General features: G+C 35.4%; 1 pseudogene; it reads right to left on the reverse strand.

Annotated features, from left to right (window-relative positions):
* Nucleotides 1-13,412: 13,412 nt before the first annotated feature.
* Nucleotides 13,413-14,456, reverse strand: LOC131040360 (putative receptor protein kinase ZmPK1; annotated as a pseudogene).
* Between the last annotated feature and the right edge of the window lie 5,231 nt (nt 14,457-19,687).

Consider the following 19,687-nt stretch of genomic DNA (forward strand, 5'->3'; position numbering starts at 1 on the left):
TATGTGTGACCCAGTTTTGGCACACTGGTTTCCTATGGAGTTGGTTTCTTCTTGAATACTTGACCTCCCTGCTTTCTCTCTAACCACATCTCATTTGGATCACTTTCCGACAAGATATCGATACCGGTTTCATCGACAGTTTCTTGTTACTAGGTTGTTCCGTTGTTACCGGTTACCTAAGACCTATTCTGGTGATCTACCAGAACCCATTCTGAGGCTTGCAAAACCTTGGATGTTGATCTTGATGTTTCTTGATGTGTGGTCGACCTTCTACATTTCATCCTTTGGGATTTTCCGCAGGCCGACTTCATTCATTTCTATACACTAGGGTTTTGATCCTTTTGCGCTGACCTGATCCTTTGGATCAATATATATATTTTTAAGCATGCTTTGCAATCCAAGAGATAAACTGGGAGATAAAGGGGTATCAGATAGATAGTGCTTAGAAGATAGATCTTTCGACTCAAGGTCCCTATGAGACCTATTCTACCAGGCCAGTGTGCTAGTATGTTGTAACCCGGTTGTCACCAGTTCGATGTAATTAACTTTTCATGCAATAAAACAATTTGTTCTATATTTTCCTCCATCATATCTATGTGTTTTCGTTGTGTTAACTCTTGTTGACTATTTTTGGACTGATCTCTTTGAGGTCCCTCCTCGTCAGTGATTGCTTCAGTGCCTTTCTTTTCTTCCTCTTTTTGGTCTTCTTTGCCATGGTCATGACCTCCATCACACACTTCTACATCATACCTTTTTTTTTATCTTTATTAGGTTCCCAATTTTTCCTTCCAGTGGTCTAATCCAATTACTATTATGTTCACATCCAAGGCAATTTTGGGGATTTTCCAAGTTCTCGATCCTAACATTAAGATACTCAACCTCTGTAGCCATTATATACTAATCATAATTCTCACCCAATTCACCACCAACCTAGATTGGTCTTCATGTTTACCACAATCTTTGAGGCTATTTAGCCATTCAAGAGCCTCATTGATCCAAGTTTCCATTCAAGAGAAGGAAGAAAGGGAAACTTTTGGAACAAGATTCAAATGTTCATCCTTGGTTTCCTCACTACTCTCAAAGCTAGTGCCATGAAAAATGAAATCTTTCGTTTGGTCTTCACTTTTGTACTCTATGGGGGTCTTAGTAGTAGCTTCAACAATCTTAGAGGCTACCATTAGTTTAGCAAGCCTAGCAACCTACATTCTCTTGAAGAATTGGTAACATTATCCTTGGTTACCCCACTATCTAAAATTTCAATGGAAAGTGAGAGGTAAACCACAAGGCTATTCTTTGAAGACTTGTAGATATCTTTTCCTTTGATGCTAACAAATTTAGGGTGGCTACTTCCAACTTGGTTTGGTAGAGTTTTCTTTCCTTTGAATAGGGTGACTTTTGGTTCAATATCAATAAATAGGGGGAGGCTTTATATAGGGAAATGGCATGTGAGGAGGATGGAATTTCATCCTTAAATACAATTATTTTCTTGGAATTACATGGCAGAGGAGGGTTTCAATCCTAGTCCACTAGGGAATCATAGGGAGAGGTATGGTTAACAATAGGAATATTCTCTAAATAGTAGTATAAATGGCATAAATTAAACCCCAATGTAACTAAGGAAAAACCCCCTTAGCAACACATTTTCCCATTATAGAGAGGACGAAATGAATAACTTACTAGTTTCTATGCTGCAAATGATTCAACATGAGAAAGTGGTAACTGTGAACCATGTTGAACCTACCTTGCAAGGTGAAATAATCAATAAGATGGTAGCACATAGCTCCCTAAGTGGTAGAGAATCTTCTCAACTAAACACACTCTAGTGTCTCTTCAAATGCTCTCCTTCTTGTAGGAAACATGTCATGTAATCTTCATAAGTATGCCTCTAGCTTACTCTAGGAACCTTCTCTCCTTCACATTTAAGCATGGTGACTTGCTTACAATTAACTTCTTTAGCACTTCCATTTTGAACTCTCCAACCATAACTCTTCCATTCTTCCAGTTGTTCATGAATTGTAAGGATAAATCTTCATCACTCCCTTTGATAACCTTGAAAATAGGGGTTATTCCAACCCTGTCAAAAGTATCCCAAACTTGGGTGTTCTTCTTGAGATAAAAGAACAAAGAGGGATCTACATGCAATTTCATCAATTTGGAGGTTCTTCCCATTGAATTCAGCCTTCTCTTTAACATAATTATTAAAAATTGGTTTAATTCTCACTTTGCATACATAATTTTATGAATCCTATTTCCAACACTAAACAATCACTTAAAATTCCATGTGTTTTTCAAAATAGGTCCCATATTGAATGCACTTCTTCAATTATGAATTTATAGAAGAACATATTATGAAAGAGTAATCTTTATTCAAATTGTTGGCATCTATGATTCGCATCTTAAACCCTTTATTCTAATCAAAACAGGTCCCATGTGTTTTTCTTAACTTCTATGATTCACATCTTAAACCCTTTATTCTAAACAAACCTCCTTTCCTTTAGTCCTTGAATGCAATAACAAATGGTTAAGTAAAAACTATGAACATGAAAACACAAACAAATCAATTCTTCTTTATCAAACTACAAACCTTGAGTTTAAGTGTATTGTGATGACTTTCTCATGAACGAATGTGGATGTAACTCAAAAATAAAACATTATGTTGGTGAGCTTCAATGGAGACATGAAATTGGATTATGGAGTGATTTTGTTTAGATGCAAATGTTTCTTTGAAACAAGGCACCCGACCTCTTCATGTCCTTAGGGTTGTTGTCTTTGTTCCTATCCAACCTTGTGGAAAAATTTTGAGTGGTGTCACCTTGCAATCTTTAACTAGTGACTCAGCCTCAAACTCTTCATAAACTTTGGAGCCTCCTTCTCTATCAATTGTCCCTACTTCAATGGTTCATTGATCCCTTGTGGCCCTTGCCTAGGCACCCCATGTATCTTTGATTGTTGTTGCTCATGCCCAAGATGATTTGGCCCTTTTAGATCACTCCTTGCATATTGTTGACACTCCTCTTGCTACTTCAGAGACTCTGTCAAGTATGGGACTCACTCCTTCCTTAGTTCCAAACTATCTTTCTTTGCATTGTAGAGTTCCTATTGTAAGTTTGACAACTTTTGTTTTAGACTTTTTGTTGCCTTCAAGGGTTCTCCAAGCACTACTCATCTCATTTCTCTATAAAAGGATTCACCTTGGACTATGGTGTGTTTAAAGAACAAGAGTAATTATCTTATGACTCAAATATTTCATATTGTTCCTTTGGGGCCACTTCTCAGTCCAAAATTTAATTCTCAATGGTATGTTTGAAACTTGAGCTATGTTGTCATTGATGTCAAACTTGTTAGGTGTTGATGTCAACTTATCTGTTGTTGTCATTGATGACACAATTTGTGTTATATGTAATTGTGTGTCGAAGTAATAGAAGTGAAGAGGAAGTTGGAATTATTCAGTTGTGTGAATGTAGTGTTTTGTCCAAATATGAGTGTTCAAATTTTGTTATGTTGTCTGGTGATGATGTTAAAAGACTATGAGGTGTTTTTAGAAGGCTATAATAGTGGAAATTACAATATGCAAGAAACAGTGTTTAATGTCTCTATGGAAGAATGCTCTACATTCCTCAAGTTCTTAATTAAGATGACTTATATTTTTGGATATAATGTTTACATTCTATGATATTGCACTATCACGTTTTTAGGTCATTAATCGCTCAGATGATGAAATTGGTTATGGTGGTTGGTTGAAAATGAAGTCATCTTTTAGAACTAGTTTGAAGAATGCTTCGCATTTGTTTGTTGTATTGGTTCAAGTGTTGCAACTTGAAAGACATGTTCATATGGTTAGTGCACTATCCTAGTTCATATTTCTAGTGTTGGTTTGACTAGCAAGTGAAGTTATGTTATTTTGTGTTTGGCACTATTAGTTGAGTTGGACTGTAGCCAACCTAATTGATTTATCTTATTTAAATCATACTATTTTGCTCCAAATATACATTAGAGGTCGAGTTACAATGTTGAAATGGGTCTTACCATGGTGGGTGTAGATCTGCATTGAGTAATTTACATTGGATGATGTTTTTTGGTTGACTAGTTAACGTGTACTTCATTGTTTTTCTACACGTTACATTTGGTGCCAAATTTGGAGGATGTGCTTACCTAGTATTGAGAGGTTGATGAGGAGAACAAGTGGATATTGGTTGATGGTCAGTGGATGTCCAACTCCTTGGTGTCTGATGTCTACACTGAGTTGAGTGTATTGATAATGCTGATGACAACAATGATATGGTGATGTCTAGATACGTTGAGATATTAAGATGTGAAATAGATGCATGATGAAGATGATGTACAAAATGAGAAGGTGGCATTTCTAGGATATTTTTCTTCGTCGAAGTCTAATGGAGCGAGTTGGTATAAGAAGTATGTATTGATGTGTACCCAAAAGAATGCTCCACATTCCTCCATATTCCTCCGCATTTGCAGATATGGTCATGTGGACTTCAATATAATATTTACGCTCTATGTACATTGTACTCCTCTATTTTATATCCACTGGTGTTGTAGTTGATGTTGTCAGTAATTATTGTTGGCTGATAATATAGTTCTTTGTTAGAAGTGATCTAAGAAATGCTCCACATTTCTCTACATCAGTGTTTCTAGTGTTGTAGCTTGGATGAAATGTTTGCAAAATCTATGCTATGTCTTATTTTAATTGCCAAATGGTGTTGTGGTCTATAAGTAATGATATTGTGTTATTTGTTTGACTGCCTCTCCAAAATGAAGTGTTTATTATTAGCTATGTTATGCCAATACGATCTTCATATGAATAAGTAAATGAAGAATTTGAGAGTGTTGTTGGATATTCATGGAACATCCTCATTTTCTCTTCATACTAGTAGATCTTTTTTATGATTCATGGTGATTGAAATTTATGTTTTAGGGTAACTGCTTTGGTTCAACTAACTAGTGTGGTTTCTTAATTTACAATGAATCCTTGGAAGTTTCCACTTGTTTAGAAGTTTGTGTTTCATTAATTTTGAGTCCTACCTTGGTGTGTAGGGATCCACATTTGACTTTTTCATCTAGAGGATATGTGTTGGGATGACTTGTGGTGTGTTGTTTGGTGTATCTATATGTTACCTTGTTGCCAAACTTTGGATGATGATTAATAGCATGTGAATTATTTCTACCTATTTGGAAAGAAGTATTAATATATTTTAGGTCTTCTCTATCTCCTATATTGGACCACTTTCACGATAATTATGTTTTTGTGGCCAATTTGATTGGACCTATGTTTTCTCTCTATTCTAGCTAACGTAATTGATGTTGAGTGTGTGAGTGTGGATGTGTGAGTGGTTGTGTGTGTAGGAAAGAAGTGTAAAATGCCTAGATGAATATATCATTTACAAAAGTTAGTTGAGATAAGGTTAGTGTGTATTGTGGAGTTGGTCACTTGAGATAAATTTTCAAGGCTAGCTTCATGTTTGGAGATTGTTGAACATAGTATTATTGAAGGCCTAGTTGTTGTTGATTCATATATTCATTATATTTTTCTCTAGAGAAGTGATCTTCAAATTGTAAGATTTTTATCTTTCCCTAGAGTTATGCAATTTAGTCTACAATTCCTTTACGGAGCAATGTACTTCTTTGGATGTGAGCCTAAAACTATATTTTAATTATTTCATATATTGTGAGGGGACTTTCACCATGGTTCTTCCTTTCTTGGAATTTCCACATAAATATTATATTCTCTTGTGCATGGTGTTTCATTGTTATATCTATTATTATTGTTCATAAGAATAAGGTTAAAGAATTTGTGGATTAAGTAATAAAGTTTAAGTATTAGGTCTAGATTGATTCACCCCCTCCCCCCCCCCCCCACCCTCTCAGTCCTAAGGTTTGTTCAACATAACAGTGTTAGCTCAAATAAACAAAGCATCAGAATCATCATTAGAGGACATTTTCATGGAGAGATCATAATTCCAACACTCTACCCTTTCAAGGGCTCATAGAATGTCCTTTGGTCTTATCCATTTTTAATCCCCTTTAGGCTCTTTCTATTTGGATATTTATTGCACATGCAAAATAAATCTTGCGAGTCAACATATGTGGACTCTCTCCTCATCTCTTTTAAAAGAAGAATGTAAATTATTTTATTCATATTTGGCTCTGAATTACCATTGCTAATTGTAACTATTATATTTTCCCAAGATTCAAGCAAAGAGAAAATAAATAAATATATATATATATATATTCATCGTCTAATTTAGCATCTATTGATGTAAGCTAACTTTAAAATTAAAATAAATGTATTCAAATGATCAACAATTGAATTACACCATTCATTTTTTAAGAATACAACATCCTCTTGAGATATAACTTATTGGAGAAACTTTTGGTTTCACAAATATCACCTATCCTCTTCAACAAATTATATATGGAGTCCTCTATGAAGATATTGAAGAGAATAAAATTAGTAAGATACAATTCAATGGTTCCTTAGGTCTTCTTGTACATTTTATTTTAATATTCATCAATCATAGTAGATGGCTTTATCTATTCTAAAATTGACAACCACTAATCTTTTTCTTCCAAAAGATCTTTCATCTTTAGTTTCCACATCTCATAGTTATTGCCTATGGTATTGTAAACAAGCTATAAACAATCCTCATCGATGAGAATTCAAAACTTCAGTTATATGGCGTCTAGTCATGGATACATTGGTGCATCCTAATGGCCAAATAGACATTTCCCATAATTAATGTGCATGTTAAGACACATCAAAAATTATATTTTCTCCATATTAAGATAAAAATTGATGACTAGAAATTTGGCTTTTAGACTAACAAATAGGAGGGATTTTTTGCAATGTATCAAATTATGATATACATTTCAAGATTTAACTAAATAATTTTTTAATGAAACTCATTGACTCATATTTTACTAGTAATGGTTCACATAAGGACATCTCTCATGACTAGTGGGTCACATAAGCCCATTCCTCATGGAGAATAAATGATCCACTTAGTATTCATTGCATCTAGGTAATGCTCACAAGGGTAAAGCACTAGAATTTCCAGAGAAGTCACACATCCCAATACTACTCCGACTCAAACATGTTTAACCATGGATTTTCCTTTAAGATCAAGTCCACATAGCTTTCTATACTATTTACAAAAAAAATAAAATTTTTTTGCCTTACAATCCATTCATTTATACAATCCCATTAGTTCACCCATAGAAAAGTAAGGATGTTTTTCATTGTTTGTGAAATTATGATATTTTTATAACAATTCAAGTATATAATTTTAAAATTAAAATCATTGACCTAGATTTTATGAGTTGTGGTTCACATAAATCCATCTCTCAAGAAAACAAGATCAAAATGCAATATTCAAACTATCAAATAAACAAAAATTTTAAAATCATATTGATAATTTATCTCAATAATGACCTATCCGACAAAACTAAATCACAAAGAAAATATGAATTATTTATCTATTTATATATGAATTTCTAGATAAGCACAATTAAAAAGATATATATCTATTTCCAAGATAGAGAGAGAGAAACTGGATTACACAACAAAGGAGAGTATTGGATCTATTTGTTGAGCATTTCATGGATTAATTAGAACTCAAACCTAAGACCTTCCATTGTTGTTGGAGTATTCTATTGAATGAGCTATTTGTCTTTATAGAACTAGCCTATCTATAATTAGAATGTGATTTATTTCCAACAACTCCTTTAAGAAATATGAAACAAACAAATTACATCCATTCTTGAAATAGAGAGAGAAACTAAATGACAAATCAAAGGAGAATTTTGGATCTATTGATATATATAAATTCTAAGAAATGTAAAACAAACAAGGTACATCCATTCTTGGGATAGACATTGAAAATCAGTGCTTTCATTGCATGGCTGGTGAGAAGAGGCTTACCGTTCAGCCCAGATGTCTAAACTATGGAATTGTGCAGAAATAATTCAGTCCTAGAAGCCGCTGTTTTACCAACTAATAACATTTTACAGAGAATTTTTTGCACATACAAGAACTACAGTTTACACCAAATGGTTTATACTCATAGGAATCCTTATTTATACACCGCTGAATGTCAAATACTATAGAATTTTGAACCTTGCCTATCCTCTCTAAACCAGCTGATTAGTAAACAATAACAACAAAAAGAATAAATTGCAAAAAGAAATCACAATTCAGAATAAAAAACAAAGTGCCCTATTTCTTGGAATTGCACACACCAATTTATTTTATTGAAGCTTAATTAAAAAATTACATAGAGGCTTTATATATAAAGAATTTGCAGCCTAGAAGAATTAATAATAACTCCAGTTCTAAATATATTCCTCGCATTGCATGGAAAGCTACTAAGGCTCTCAAATTAAGAAAACAAACTACTCCCTAAATTAAGAATACAATAAGTGCATGCACAACATGCTTTATTTACTAAAAACAAACTCATGCAAAAAACAAAACTAAAAATAGTCCTAAGGATTAATGCATGCTAGAGTACATGCTTTATTTGCATGAATAAACAAAAACTGATTTAAACTAAAAATAGCTTATGCATGGTGATGAATGGATAGATTCATGTCCAAACTGGAGCTGCATGGAGCCGCATGCTAGAGCAACATCAGTTATCAACATACTACCCCTTGATGCTGAGAGGGCTCACAATCTTATCTTGTAGTGCTATAAACTGAGCTTTTGCAACCGCTTTCATGAATATATCTACTAGCTGATCCTGGGTGTTGATGTGCTTCAATTCAACATCCTTCTTCTACACCAGATCTCGTATGAAGTGATATTTCAAATCAAAATGCTTTGTTCTACTATGATGAACTGAATGCTTAGCTAACTTGATGGCACTCACATTGTTACAATATATCAATGTAGGCTTAATTTGTTTTTCTCCAATTTCTTCCAAAACTTTTCTGAGCCAAAGAGCTTGTGTACCTGCTGAGGTAATTGCAACATACTTTGCTTTTGTAGATGAGAGGGCAACAATACTTTTATTTTTTGAGCTCCAAGTAATTAAACCAGAACCAAAAGAAAAACAATTTCTAGATGTATATTTATGGTCACCCATACTACCTCCCCAATCTGAATTACTAAAGCCTACAAGATTGAACTTTTCAGAAGAGTAGTAATGAATACCAAAATTAAATTCCCTTTCACATACCTCAAAATCTTCTTGGCTGCCTTCAAATGTATTTCAGATGGATTTGTCATATACCTTGAAACAAGTGAAACTGAATAGGCAATATCAGGCCTCATGTGGATTAGAAACATCAAGCTCCCCACAATACTTTTGTAAGTTGCCTCATCAACTAAATCAGCACCATCATCTCTACATAAAAAAACTCCATGAGCACTTGGAGTGGAGGTAGGGTTACAATCAGTCATATTAAATTTCTTCAGCATATCCTGTGCATACTTTGTTTGACAAATGAAAATCTCATCCTTACTTTGATAAACCTTCATTCCTAGAAATTATTTCATCAGACCAAGATCTTTCATCTCAAATTCTTTCATCTTAGAAATACTACCCATATACAAAATATCATCAACATACAAACTTATGATGAGAATATCAGTACCTTCTTGTTTGTAGTAAAGGGTAGGATCACTCTTACTTCTTTGGAAGCCATTCTCCTGAAAGTATCTATCAATCCTAGCATACCACGCTCTTGGTGCTTTCTTGAGGCCATACAAAGCCTTCTTCAACCTGTAAACAAGATGCTCTTTTCCTTCCACTTCAAAACTTTGTGGCTACTCTACATATACTTCCTCTTCTAAATACCCATTCAAGAAGGCACTTTTCACGTCCATATGATGTATGTTCCACTTCTTCTGAGCTGCTAATCAAATCAACATTCTTATGGTCTCTTGTCTTGCTACTGGTGCAAATGTTTCTTCATAGTCAATTCCATCCTTCTGTGTGAAGCCTTTAGCAACTAATCTTGCCTTGTGTCTTTCAACACTCCCATCACTGTTAAACTTGGTCTTGTAGACCCATTTGGTGACAATCTTTTTTTTGTCATGTGGAAGTTCTGTTAACTCCCAAGTGTCATTCCTGTGAATGGAATCCATCTCTTCTTCCATGGCTTTCACCTAACCCTCATTAGTACATGCATCTTCAAAACATGATGGTTCAAAATCAGCCTTGGCTAATAAAGCAAAATTCACTATCTTACCTATTGGGTTTTCTTCGTGTACTTGATTTCCACTCCTCTGGTAGATATCACTCAATTTCCTTACCTTTCTTGTAGAACTTGGAGAAGAAGCTGGAATTGAACTTGGTACTGAAGAAATTGATGAAGGGTTGCTTGGTGGAGTTAAACCACTAGATATAGAAACATTAGTTGGCTTCTCATGATCAATATCAATAATTATATCATCATTCAAAATAGATTTTTTCTTCTCAACATGGCCTTTTTGATGACCATAAACTCCCTCTTCATAAAAAATCACATCTATTGAGACAATAATCTTGTTAGTGAGGGGATTATACAATCTATAAGCCTTTCTTTTCTCACTATATCCAATAAAAATACATGACTCACTCTTTGCATCTAACTTCTATCTATTTTGATTAGGTACATGCACATAAGCTAAACATCCAAAAACTTTGAAATGATTAACATTAGGCCTTTTTCCATACCAAGCTTCATAAGGAGTCATCTTTTCTAGTGCACTGGTGGGGCTAGGGTTGAGGATGTACACCGTTGTAGCAACTACATCTCCTCAATAAGAATTGCTCAATCCCTTGGTTTGTAACATGAACCTTGCCATTTCAACCACAATATGATTCTTCCTTTCAGCTACTCCATTCTATTGAGATGTGTATGCAGTAGTAAGTTGCCTCTTGATGCCATTAAAATCATAATAACTTTGGAAAGCCTTTGAGCAAAACTCTCCTCCACGATCAGTCCTTAAACATTTGATCTTGCACCCTTTCTCATTTTCCACAAGGGCTTTAAACTTCTTGAATGTATCCAAGGCTTCATCTTTGGCCTTCAAAAAATATACCCAACAATTTCATGAGTAATCATCAATAAAAGTGATGAAATATGATGACTTACCCAAAATCTTAGTCTGCATAGGACCACATATATCTGAATGAACAAGCTGAAGTGGGTGATGAGCCCGCCATGCATTGCCCTTTGGAAAATTTTCTCTTGCATGCTTTCCTTTAGTGCAACCTTCACAAACCTCCTTGTTTTCCTCAACCTTGGGCAAACTAGAAACTAATGCATGCGAGGTTAGAAACTTCAAACTATGAAAATTTAAATGCCCATACCTGAGATGCCATAACCAACTTGAATCCTCATAAGCCATATTTGCCAGACTATTGTTATGTTCACCAAACGTCAAGGGGAACATCCTATTTCTTGTCATAGGAACAACAATGATCACCCTATTATCCTTATTCGTATAATAGATAGTACAAGTCTTATTCTCAAAGAATACTTTATAATTTTTCTCACATAGCTACCCAACACTTAACAAATTGTGCTTCAATTGTGGAGTATAATAAATATCATGAATACTGTTTATACCTTTTTTTGTTTGGACTTCCATAGCTCCTTTGGTAGCAACCTCCAATGATTTATCATCACCAAGATGGATCTTGGATCAGAGCATCTAGAATCTAGGTACCAAACATCTTTACTAGTATTTTCACCCTTGGCATAAGATAAAAATAAGTGATCAAGAGGATTGTCACTACTTTCTTGAGCATAGTTAGCACTTTTACCTTCTTTCAATCTGCATTTTCTTTTAAAGTGGCCATACCTATTACAATGGTAACATTGAACATTTCTCTTATCAAATCTGCCTCTACCTCTTCCTTTGAAACCACCACTTCCTCTTGAGCCACCTCTTCCTCTACCTCTTGAAGAATTTTGGCTTTGCCCTTTACCTTGGCCTTGATTGATTTTGGCACTAGTGCTTCTTGCATCTTCATTTTTTGTGATTAGCAATTTAGAGGAAAACGCTTTTTCTACACCTTCAAAAGATTCTTTCAATCTTTCTTCATGAGACATCAGGGATCCAACCAATTGATCAAACTGCAGTTTTGTCAAATCCTTGCTTTCTTCTATGATTATTGCTACATGATTCCATCTGGGTGTCAAAGATCTCAACACCTTTTTTATCAAAAGTTCATTGCTTACAATTTTCCCAAGTGTAGCCATTTTATTGACCACATCTTTGACTCTGACACAATAATCACTTATACTTTCAGCTTCTTGCATCTTCAAATTCTCGAACTCTCGCTTCAATGTCTGAAGCTTGACCACTTTAACTTGATCACTACCCTGGTAATCTTCTTGTAGAGTCTTCTAGGCATCTTTGGTAGTTGTTGCTCCTAATATTCTTTGAAATAAGCTCTTATCAAGAGCTATCTGAATGTGAAACAAAGCTTGAGCATTCTTTTTCCTTGCTTCCTTTCATGTTGTTCTTTCATTGGCTGTAAGGGCATTCCAATCAGCTGGCTCTTCATAACCTGATTCAATAATCTCACACAAATCTTTTCCAATCAAAAAGCTCAGCATTTTAATGCACCAATAATCATAATCATTCCCATCAAATTCTGGAACGGGCATATTGTTAGAATTCGACATGATCAACTTTGGTGAAATTCCAACAATAAAACTTTAACCCAAAACAATTTTACCTGCTCTGATACCACTTGTAGAATTTTGAACCTGGCCTATCCTCTATAAACCAGCTGATTAACAAACAATAACAGCAAAAAGAATAAATTACAAAAAGAAATCACAATTCAGAATAAAAAACAAAGTGCCCCAATTTTTGGAATTGCACACACCAATTTGTTTTATTGAAGTTTAATTAAAAAATTACATAGAGGCTGTATATATAAAGAATTTGCAGCCTAGAAGAATTAATAATAACTTTAGTTCTAAATATATTCCTAGCATTGCATGGAAAGCTACTAAGGCTCTCAAATTAAAAAAACAAACTACTCCCTAAATTAAGAATACAATAAGTGCATGCACATCATGCTTTATTTACTAAAAACAAACTCATGCAAAAAACAAAACTAAAAATAGTCCTAAGGATTAATGCATGCTGGAGTACATGCTTTATTTGCATGAATAAACGAAAACTGATTTAAACTAAAAATAGCTTATGCATGGTGATGAATGGATAGATTTATGTCCAAACTGGAGCTGCATGGAGCTGCATGCTAGAGAAGCATCAGTTATCAACAAATACTGCACACAGGAAAGTGCAGGGTTTATCTATATCTGAGTATCTATTTCCACGTGTACACTACTGTCGTTTATGCTTATTGGGAGCATCAATATTTCAACCACCCTACTCATGGAAGGCCTCTTATTTTTGTCCTGCTTAATGCATAAGCATGCTGTTTTCAACACCCTTCCATTTCCACCTTTGATTTCCGCTCCATATCTCTCCCTCCTAATTTCGGGTCAACCAAGTTGTCCGTCCATATATTTTCTCTAACACTGTCAGAAGCCCATTGCACAAAATTACTCCCAGACACATTAAATTCCGCAGCCTTCCGCCCGCTAACCAATTCCAAGAGAAGAATGCCAAAACTGTAAACGTCTACCTTGGCTGTGATTGGAAGGTTCATTGTCCATTCGAGAGCCAGATACCCTCGTGTCCCTCGTATTTTAGAGAAGGTGAGAGCACTAATTTCCTTGTCATTTTCATGCTCCTTGTCTACCAGCTTTGACAAGCCAAAATCTGAAACTTTTGCATGAAAGTGCTCATCTAGAAGAATATTCTCTGGTTTGATGTCGTAGTGGAGAATCCATTCAAGGCACTCCTCGTGTAGATAAGGCAGCCCTCTCGCCGTGTCCACTGCAATTTGAAATCGGTTGTTTCAGTCTAGAACTCTTGAGCTATCGTGGGTAAACAGGTAATTATCTAGAGAACCCTTCTCAACATACTCATAAACTAATAACCTCTGATCACCCTCTGCACAAAACCCAAGCATTTGAACCAAATTCATGTGATTCACTCGCCCAATCATGCCCAGCTCTACCCGGAATTCATCTTCTCCTTGAGACACTCCTTCCAATCGCTTCACAGCCACCAATTTATTTTTGGGGAGGAGGAGACCTTTGTACACTCTCCCAAATCCTCCCTTCCCCACGCTGTCCTTGAAATTTTTAGTCGCTCGTCTAAGCTCTGAAAACTTGAACCTTCTAAGTCCTCCAAGAACGGCAGAGTAACCTTGATAATTATGGACACTAGGACTGCGAAATATCCGGAAGAGAAATCCCCATCCGAGTGCTATGAAAACAAACTCTGTAACCCCAATAGCCATAAGAACAGATGCCGGGGCAGTAACTATCTGACTTCTTCTTTTCTTTGAAATGCCAGACGAAGTATTTTGCTGCTGCACTCGGGGTTCAAGCGAACATTGTGATGAGCCCGATCGCATCAACATCAACATAGACACTAATACATTTGGGGTCAAATTCTGACGGAGGTTTCCGACGGACAAGGAGCATTGTGTGAAAATTTGATTTTTTTTTTTAAAAATGCCCATGTTTGTCGGAATTCCGACGACCTCGGACATTTTATTTAAAAAAAAAAAACACAAGGCATTTTCATTTTGAAAGCAAACTGAAGCCGTCTTGCCTCCCTGCACCCCCCCCCCCCCCGCTGGAGTGATCTCTGCACAAGCAAGGTAAGAACTCTTTGTTTTTCAATGAAGGCAACTAATTTTTTTTTGCAACTAGTTTTTTTTTTTGAATTAATTCATTTTGTGCATATCCTGCGATCTTAAAATTCCATGAAATCACATCTCTTTGAGGTATTTCGTCATACAGTTCACATGCCGTGTGTATGCTACCCCATTTTGCGATTAAAACCCCCTTCGATTATGCTTTGATGCTACCCCATGATTGGAATTGGTTGTTGTGTCTTCGAGTTCGGGTGTCCAACCAACTATTACTTCCTGGAACTATTTCTATCCCACCCTACCTATAGTTTGATAGCTATACAACCAAAATCGAGAAACTTTCCATTCCATATATGGATGGAAGCTAGAACCGCTAATCCATGAACAAGAAGGTGGGTAAACCATTACCCGGGGATAGATAGAAACTAGATACCGAACGAGGAAACCAGGGGTGGGTGGATATCGGGATTATGTGTGGTGTTTGAGTTGGGTCCGCGCCTCAAAGTTAGGGTGAGGGCCGAGGAGGGAGGAGAGGATGTGTATGCGAGGGGAATGAGGGAGATTAGTAGTATGAGGTTTAGGGTAGAGATTGGTGATTCCATTTTCAGATGTTATTGAGGAGGGGAATGTGGGGAATAGGATTAAATAGGTTGTGATAGTGAGAGTGGGTGAATTGGATTAAATAGATTCACCTAAGAGAAAGTAGATTCACATAATGATAGGTGGATTTTCCTAAAGATGAAGGGATAAGACTTAACAAAAAGAGGACTTAGGATGATGACAAGGAGGATTCATTTAAGGATATGGCATATTCACCCAAGGGATAGTGTATTCTCCCAAGAATATGGAGAAATTATTGATTGGTGGAATGACATACTAGATCAAGGAATGATACAAGGGTAGATTCACCTAAATATAGGGTAAATTCAGCTAAAAGGGTACCCATGAGATTGTGGTATTGAGTACCTATCTATGGATGGTGTATTTGGATACAAGTATGATGAAACCATGCTTGTGTATGATGAAACAAAGTCCAGATCTCTATTATAGGTCCAACATAATCTCTATTATTTGAGACACCATTTTATTAGCATATCCAATTAGGGTAATTTATGGGTTTAATTATGGATCATGTTGTCTATTTCCATGCACTATTGAACTTAATTGGATGTATTGTGATTATTTTAATTTTGAAGTTATAAATAAATTATGTTTGTACCTTAGAAAGGGTAACTCCAATTAATGTTTGGGCAGTTTATTTGAAAACTTATGGTGATTATTGCCCTATGTTATGTAATGGAGTTATTTTTACACTAAGTAATTAACTAGAAAAGTGAATTTGTATTGTTGTACAAGTATGATGAAACCATGCTTGTGTGTTTACATGTTTGTGCATCCTATTGAGATCCAACCTCACTATTGAGGAACTCAATAAATGTGGTGTTATGTAGAAGAATGGAAAACTCAAGAAGCTATGGTGACATATTGTGCCATTAGGAGGGATTATCTCTATTGACAACACCTTTCAAAGATAGTATCCCCTAGTTCTCTCATAGAATGGATCATTGGATGGCTCATAGTGGTATCCTATCCTACATTTATCTTGATGGCATTGCTGATAGTTGGTATGTGGTTTTTGGTACGGGTTTCCTCTTACCCTATTATCTTATTTATATCTTTGTTCCAACACATGGAGATTTATTTTTGTCATGCTATGATGATTTTCATGTTTGCATGTGTTTTGACTTTATGCAAATAGATATGATGTCACACCATACTTATGTTCTGATATAGTGTAGGTGATGGTTACATGTTGTTGATGGTAGCGATTTGGGTTCAAAGACACAATTCCACACACACACACAAATATTTGAAGATGCATTTTATATTATTCATTCTTAGTGGCGATTAGTGTTGGAAGATTTGCACACATGTAGAGAGGAACTCATGTTAGATATAATAGGTTGTGTTTGATAACATATGAATGTGCCTCATGATGTATACATATAGCTTTGGTGTGTGACATGCATGCACATTTTTCCATAAGACACATTGCTATGTGGCATGTGCCCTATGCATGTCTTCTTTGTGAGGCATGTTGCTATATGCAATGTGGCCCTAGGTGTGTCTTCTCTATGAGGTGTATTGCCATAATATGTTAGGATTTGTAGTGTGCAGGCCACAAATGCATGCATGAGGGACTATTATTATCATCATGTTTTTTGGGCATGTAGCCTAGGCATGTCTTCTCCATTAGGTACATGGCCATGTCGTGTGGGAGTTTTTGTGTTCATGCCACAAATGCACACATGAGGGACTATTATTGGAGTCATGATGAATCTTCACTCTATTTAGCCACAATTTCTAGTCGTATAGTTATGTAATGTGCACTTTTAAGGATATTGAAGTTTCCTTCAATTATTGATGATCTCTCATCTTTGTTGCATGGGCCAACAATTTTATTTTATCTTGTTTGAATTAGTTTAATCACTATTGTGAGTTTTCTCTATTGTGTAGTTATTGTGGCTATGTTTGATTTGCTATTGGAATTGAACACATTTATTTGACTTATTATTGTTCCTATTTTTTCTTTCTTTCAATATTTATGATCTTTGGTAGTTTAGTGAAACTCTTGCTATTTTTAAATGTTTCCTTCTTTGTTGTGATGTGATTCCTCACCAAGATTGACATAGATAACCTTGGATGAGTGTATATAAGGAATCAAACATTGGGAAAATTTGAGGATAGGGATAAGTGTTTGTTGTATGGGTAGCTACGATCCTCTTGTACATTCTTAGTGATTATTGACAGCTATGTCTTGGAGCTGGATAATCCCATTAAACAAACAAGGGGGAAGTCATACATAATCGTATGGATCCTCCCTAGTTGTGTGTGGATTCAAGACCATCATTTCATATGGTTCTTGGTTACTTTGTGAGACCATGGCATCCTCTTAGACCAATATGTGAGCCTTGTATTGTTATCCCTGCAATGTGGATGAATAAGTGTATGTTAAAATAAATGCTTTGCTTAGAATACTCAAAAATGTCTCTCAGAAAGTCTGCAACAAGAAAACTTTTAGTAAGAATTTGCAGACACAATGCTCATAAATTCACACAATCGGCTACATTAAATACGTTCTCTATTAAGTTCAATGGTTTTGGTTCGATTTGCAATTTTTGTGAAGCTTTTGCACTGAAGTTTCCATAGACTAATTTTTTTGCCTGTGAAGAAAGACCATGTCAGATAATATCAGCGAAGAACAAAATAAGGAGACAATTGCTAGATTATGGTCTAACTTGAAAAGAAAAGGTGATGGGAAATGTTATTGTCCCTGCAAAATTTGTAAGGGCTTAAAGACTAGAAGACTTCTGATCAAAATAGCTAAGAAACATTGTAGGTAGCATGGTCACATTGAAGGGGGACATGATTATCATCCACTAGTGAGTTGTTCATTATATCGTTTTAACAATTTATATACATAAGAAATCACTTGATAATGAGATCATGATCACGGTTTATTTATGTATATCAATTTTATATAGGTGGAGCACCCTAGAGCACATGTTATGGATCAACAAAACCCTGAGAATATGGTTTTCAAAGTGGAGGAACATGGAGGTGTGAATATTGAAGCTGAAGATAATGATCCCATGGAAGATGACGATCATGCACCAGAAAACACAATTGAAGATGATGGTACAAATGCATTGATCCATGACACATTTAGTATTGGCACAACTGATCATGATGATCAGGATGACCTTGATGTTCATGATTTACCTCTTCTTGAGAAGGCATATGAGCCCCTTTACAAAGGCTCCCAAACAACTCTTCTCTCTATTGTATTGTTGTTGGTGAACTTGAAGGTTATGAATGGTTTATCCAACATAACAATCTCACGTATGTTAAGGTGTGTCATACATGTCATTACAGTTAATAAATGGTGAATCATGTACCATTAATATTCTTTATATTAACACCTCAAACTTTTTTTTTTTGCTGTAGATTGATAGGTGAGTTTTTCTTACCACCATCAAATATTCTACCTCGCTCATACCGAGAATTATCTGCCATTATGAAAGATATTGGAATGGAGTATCAAACAATAGATGCTTGTCCCAATGATCATATTATATATCATAAACAACATGAATTTGGAACAGAATGCCCTGAATGTCATATCAGTAGATATCGAACAGATCAAATAACAAAAAAGATGCCTCGCAAGGTTCTTCGTTATATTCCCATTATTCCACATATGCAACAATTATTCAGGTGCACTAGCTTGGCACAATTTATGGATTACCATGCACACAATATAAGTCGAGATGACATTATTCAAATGCCTGCGGATGGTTCAGCATTTATGGACATAGAGGAAAAGTGGCCACACTTTAAAGAAGAACCTTGTAATCTTAGGCTTTCATTGGCAGCGGACGGTGTCAATCCATTTGGAGAGTTGAGATCTGTTTACTCAGTGTGGCCTATTTTTGTTATCAACAATAATATTCCTCCATGGATGTCAATAAAGAGGGAGCACATAATGTTGGCAATGATTGTTCCAAGTATTTTATCATTTATAGTCATCTACATTTAATTATAAATATTGCAGTAAAATGGTCATAATAATTATGTAATGTTTTTGTTCATTCCACTAGGCAAGTACCAAGTTAAAGATATGAATGTATATATTGAGCCTCTTATTGACGAGTTGCTAGAGTTATGGAATGGTGTGACCATGTATGACATCTCTAGACCAATAGGACAAAGACAATTTCAATTCCATGCAATGCTTGTATGGACAATACATGATGCCCTAGGGCTAACACATTTTTGTGGTACGTTATAGTGTTGAAGTTGCGCATGATAATTATAATTATAAAAATTAACAGATTTAATAGAATTATACATTATCTTGTAGGTCTTCAAACAAAGGAAAAATTTGCATGTCCAGTTTGTGGTCCAAAGATGAAATCCTGTCATTC

Source organism: Cryptomeria japonica, chromosome 1 (assembly GCF_030272615.1).
Source record: "Cryptomeria japonica chromosome 1, Sugi_1.0, whole genome shotgun sequence".
Taxonomy (NCBI): Eukaryota; Viridiplantae; Streptophyta; class Pinopsida; order Cupressales; family Cupressaceae; genus Cryptomeria; species Cryptomeria japonica.